The sequence below is a fragment of the Carassius auratus genome, unplaced genomic scaffold, assembly GCF_003368295.1.
Source record: "Carassius auratus strain Wakin unplaced genomic scaffold, ASM336829v1 scaf_tig00031692, whole genome shotgun sequence".
NCBI lineage: Eukaryota > Metazoa > Chordata > Actinopteri > Cypriniformes > Cyprinidae > Carassius > Carassius auratus.
Window position 1 is genome coordinate 249,383 of NW_020525944.1, and position 6,106 is coordinate 255,488.

Below are 6,106 nucleotides of genomic sequence, written 5' to 3' on the forward strand. Positions count from 1 at the left end.
ACTGAACATCTGTACAGTAATCACTGAGATCTTCACTGATTTCAGCTATTCGAATGTCATTAAAATACCACTTAATATCTTCTTGTTGGTTTGTTTCACCAGAAGTGTTTAGAGTGACTGATTGTCCCTCATTCACTGATACTCTGAAATCAACACGAGCAAAACCTGAAAAAGAAATGAAGAAAAGTTCATTATAAGCCCCCTCCCAATAATAATAATAATAATAATAATAATAATAATAATAATAAAAAAAAGATGGAACTGTGAAAAATGTTTTTTTCCAGATCATACAGATTATAGGTAGAGAAACCCGTCTGAATTCAATATATCCATGCAAACACAATAGCCTACACAAGTCATGAATAATCTTTAGCAAATTAATGAACATTATACAAACCAAATCTTGATTCATATATTAGCTGCTTTCACTGCAAGTGCAGTCATGAAATAAAGTGTTTTCATAGACCATTTAATGAAAATTGCTCATTATGAATAATACTATTAATGAAAATTATCAATTAAAAAGAAAATTGTGTTTTTTATTACAAAATATTGTTTTTAATTATCTTCATGAAAATTAACCATGGTTTCACCAAGATAAAGAAAAACAAAAACAAAAAACAGACTAAATAACAACAAAAACTGGTTATTGTAGTTATACCGTACTCACAAATTAAACTTGGTTTTACTACAAAGATCATTAACTATGGTATTTGTGTGATTATACAAATTGTAATCAACCCCCCTCCCACCCTAAAAAAAAAAAAAAAAAAAAAAAAAAAAAACATTAATTTTCAAATCTTTTTTTCGTAAGACTACTTTGAATACTACACGGGAGATGTATATTTTTAGTTTCATTTTGTTAGGTTTAAAACAAAGCTCACATTACCATCAAGGCCGACTTTTTTTTAATCAGTTTTTAAACTAACGTAACGTTGAAATCTATCAACATTTACTCACAAGTGATACCATGTTATTTAGATAAAGTTTGACAAATTTTACTTCGACAGTCTACCAAATGTATTGCCTAAGCTGCATCTTCTCACAATAGTTGCGCAAAATATGAAACGGTAGCAAGATGATTAGAGCTGAAAAACAAACAGAAACTTTCGTTTTTTTTTTATCGTTAGCATGCAGATAGCATACAAATGGCTTACCATGGTGGATTAAAACCCAAAAGAACAATAACAAATTCGCCATGCCACTATCGCCATGAAAAAAAAAAAAGAGAGAGAGAAAAAAATCAATTTTTAAAAAAGAAAGAAACGCATATCCCTAGTTTCACCTGGACACCTAGTTTCGACCAGAGCCGTTGAAAAACAGAGTTGCGACACTCCCATAGACTGCCAGATGTGGCAGTTGTTACGTCACCTGCCGTGTTTAGCCAATTGAGGGCGCTCACAGGCTATAAAAAGGTAAATGATGTGCTACCTGGGATACGTCACCTGTTGAATTGTTGCGTTGGTAACGCGTTTCCGTCACTTCCGCACTTCCGTCATTCCCTGGCGCTAGCAAACATCAAAAAAGCAGAAAGCGCTTCTAGTGTGTTGGCTGTGGCTCCGTTATTTGGTTAATACAGTTTTCATGTGTGTTTATAGGTTGCAATTAGTTTGGAGCATCGGTTTCGATTCAGTGATTGCTGCCGTGCGGCTATGTAAACAAGCCGTGCGTAGACTTTAATGACGGTAGGATGAATGCTTTGTGTATTTATTCAGGACGCACATTTTATAGCAACTGAAAAGTTAAGAACGATAACTTGCCCCTTTCTCAGCTGTGAGACCCAATGCAGTTGCTGTAATTTTGTTAATTCCTACCCTGGCCTTGGCTGTAAGAGTCCTGTCGTGTGTGTTATTCAAATCTCCGTGACGATTGGTAAGGTATCTTTAATCTGTTCCTGTGTTGGGATGGGAGAGAACCAATCTAACAGAGTCTCGTTTTTGTGTATAGGTTTGGGGAAGCCAGTAGCTGCTTTTCATTCGAGGCACTCGTGTCCTTTTACAGCTGCATTGCTGTCCTGTTTCCAGAAACTACTATTATTAATATTATTATTATTATTATTATTATTATTATTATTATTATTATTATTATTATTATTATTTTCTTTTTTTTTCAAATAATACTTTGGGTTTCTAATATTATTTTCTTGTCTTCAAATATTCTCTTTTTCTCGATTTCTTGTTTTTTATTTCAATATTATTATTCTCTGCTATTCTTTTTGATATTTGAATTGTTTTACGACACCGTCCTGTCTCTGTCTTATTCTTATATCTTGTTGAATTTGTCTGTTTCCATTTATTTGTTTATTTCTGTGGTAGGTTTATATTGTTGTTTTTGTTTCTTTTTTTGATTATATTGTGATTTATTTTCTGGCCACATGCTCCTCTCCAGTGGCTGTGTTTATTTCATATATTTGGATATCTGTTAAATTGATTTTCTTTTGTATTCATTTATATTGTTACTGTGACCTCCCCGCGAGGCAACTGCAGATTTTATATTTGCAAAAGTATTTCTTTTTTTGTTTAATTAACCTAGTTTTAGAGAAACTGTTTATTTGATATATATAATAATTTTGTCTTGGCAGGGTCTGGGCCCCAGGGCAGAGGACCAGCTTATTTTAGGTGGTGGCACCCCCGTCACAGTGTGCAGAGATTTCTCACAGTGTGTTGTGGTGCGTCTTCAAGTGTGTGTGTGTGTGTGTGTGTGCCCGTGATTCACTTATAGGTGGTGTGGTCTGGTCAGCCGTTGTCCTGTGGTAAGCTCCAGCCCCTTGCCTTTTGGCGTTGTATTAAATATCTATTGGTGGCCCATTGGGCTGAATAACCAAATGCTCCATTGCTTATTTTAATATTGGTTTTAACTGTCAATAAAAAGATTATTTTTATATTGTTACCTCTGTCTCTGACTCGTGTATATAATTGGTGATACGAACCTGTGTTTGCCCTTACAACATTGGAATGCGGAAGTAACGCGTGTCGTGGAGCAGCCAATAGTTCCAAACACTGACAGTTCCAGCGCTGAACTCAACACATTTTCAGTGTTTCTGAAGTACGCTCGCTGGTAAATTGATGAAATTACTGTATTTTCGACATTTGAACGCATTAGCCGACCTCTCATGAATCTATATAAGTTATTTTATGTAGCCAGCTTTATTAATGTTTATTGGAGCCTGAGGTAGGACTCTTAATCGCTGCTGTGATTAACACTTGTCTGCGACCGTATAAGTACACCTGATTACAATTAACTTTAGCTAGTTCAACTATAATTTTTTTTTATTTTTACTAGCTCAACTACATAACATAGCTAACTTGTAACTTGCAAGGTTGTTCTTTTGTTAATTTAGTCATTAAAGTTACACAGATCGTTTGTTAGACAGTGCATTGTGATGATCGGATATGTAGCATAAATGTGGATTATCCCAGCAAATAAAAAGTATAATTGCAAAAAGAAAGCTTATTAATCTATTTTTAAATTGAAGAGGCTGACATGTGAAACAATTTGAGACTGACTTTTGACCAAAAAACTGAAGTCATGATTGTAATAGTTATTTAGAATACAGTGAAGAATTTCAGCTGCATAACTCATGTTAATGGCTCTTAAAATTTTTGATGAAAGAAGCACATGTACACTGCTGCTCTGGAAAATGTATCAAGGGAAATGTATCTACCCTCTCACAGGATGTAATGTTTAATTAAATGTTTTGTTGAATGCAATTGGTTGCCTTGTATATTTTTCACTGTTGACATTTTTTCTTGACTTAAACTGAGCAGCTTCTGGCATTCATCGATATTCACTTGTTGTGCATGTGTATATATTTATGTGAATGTGTCTTAACATAACTTTAGGATGTTAGTAATTATGACCATAGAAGCACAAGAAAAATATATACAGCACATACTGTAAATTATTATACCTTATCGGAGCAGTCCCCTTTTCCCTCCAAAATTAAATGCACACAAAAATTAATTCAATTCAAGGGGTTTTATTGGCATAAACGTTATAAGAACATTTCCAAAGCATCAAAATAAAAATTTAAATACAATATATACAGTAATATTAACATTAACTGAACTGGGTGAGGAACAGCCAAAAAAAACCATATACCACGGCAAGACGCAGCAACAAGACACAAGACGGATGCGCTGCTTCAGATGTGCTGCCCAAGCTCTGTTGAAAAAGCACAAAGAAATTGAGGACTGGTCAGCAATGGCACCCAAAGAAACTTACTGCAGCAGATGAAAGGCACATCATGCTTACTTGCCTTGCAATTAGAAGATGTCCAGCAGTACCATCAGCTCCGAGCTGCAGAAAACTGGGACCCTAGTACATCCATCTATCGTCTGGAGAAGTCTGGTCCGAAGTGGCTGGCCAATTCCTAAGAAGCAGATTTTAAGACGACTTTGTTTCACTTTTTTTGATCCATTTCTAATTTTGACTACTCTATAATATACATTTATTTAATTAATTATATATATATATATATATATATATATATATATATATATATATATATATATGTATGTATGTGTGTGTGTATAATAAACACATTACATATAGTGTTTATCTGTGTATGTGTGTGTGTGTGTATACATTATATATATATATATATACATGCATGCATGCATGTATATGTGTACACAAAAACTCACTATATGTAAAGTATGTGTTTTTATGTACATATGTGTAAATGCATGTGTGGGTGTGTGTATATCTATATCTATCTATATATATCTATATATATCTATATATATATCATTTGAAATTAATCTAAAGTTGTCCTAAAACCTTCTTATTAGGACAAATTAGTTCTTAGGAGAAATTTTTCTTTTTTTCTTTTTTTGTACGTGTGTATATATATTATTAGTATACAGACATACTGTAGGTTAATATTAACAGTACACTTATGTTTAGGGAAGGATAAAGGGGTTAACCATACTGAAATGAATCCCGTTAACGGTAATGTTATGGATCGTGTTTAGGAAAAGAGAACACACATTAAGTGTAGTAAACATAGTAATCAGTTCATACGCGTTAATATTTGCCGGGAAAATGCTGTAATATAGTCGTTGCTGTAAATGTATTTTACGCTATAGGAGCAGCCCGATCTTCCCTCCAAAATTAAACACAAAAACTGATTAATGCCGTGTTTCCGCCACTCCACAGAAAAAAAATGCTATTATATGTATGTAATGCAAGTGTCAACGTAATAATCAATACATATTATGAGTCAATATTTACCTATAATTGCTGCAAATATAGTTGAAGCCTGTCTGTCCCGCTTAAAACCATTCAAACTGGTTGACAGCGCGGAGTTGTTTGGAACTATTGAGAGCTACATGAACCACGTGACAGCGTGGCGGCGAGATCAAAGAGTGTCGCAACTCTCATATTTAATGGCTCTGGTTTCGACCTGTTAGTCAATGGCTGCGACATAAAACGAGGCTGTCACGTGGCCTGCTTCGCTACCTGACTGATACCTGTCTACGTTTGGATACCGACATCCGGGAAACTCTGGGGGCGTGGTTGCTGGGTTTGGGGCGGGTCACAGGCTAAACATAATACATAATTATTAATAAGAATTATTGTGATAATAATGATAATTTATTATTCTTTCTTCATTATCTTTATTATACAGTCCCTCCCGGATTTCACGATTATTATTTCATTTATTTATTTATTTATTTTTTATTTTATTTTTGCGATCAAAATGACTGATTTTGCTGCGGCTTTTCTCAAAATTGTGGTGTAATCTATATTACATGTTACCACTAGAGGGCAACAGGGGCGTGTAGATGGGGGGAGTACTGCATTAGCGGAGGGAGAGACGCACAATGTTATTGTGGCAGCCTGTTAATAAAGCGGCTTGATGAACACTCAAGGGAACAGTCTTTATTTGTAAAAGAACCCAACGCAACATGGTGTCAGAAGTGGCTGTGCTTTGAGAAGGAAGTCAGCTTTACGCCCGGCTAGCTATTATGAGTGAGGAAGACCAAGCGAGAGGAGCCTCAGCAGCCGCGGCGGCAGGTCCAGTAATGGCGGCGGCAACCTTCACCATCAAACCACCGGAGCCGTTTGATTTTGCAAAGCCTCAAGAGTGGGAAAGGTGGAG

The 6,106-nt window shown here is 35.2% G+C and overlaps 1 long non-coding RNA gene across 1 annotated transcript; it reads right to left on the reverse strand.

Annotated features, from left to right (window-relative positions):
- Positions 1–3,963: 3,963 nt before the first annotated feature.
- On the reverse strand, positions 3,964–5,393 carry LOC113080591 (uncharacterized). The gene is made up of 2 exons (XR_003281907.1): positions 5,236–5,393; positions 3,964–4,372 (listed from the first exon to the last, which is right to left on the reverse strand). It is a non-coding gene; the product is annotated as an uncharacterized LOC113080591 (long non-coding RNA).
- Positions 5,394–6,106: the final 713 nt, after the last annotated feature.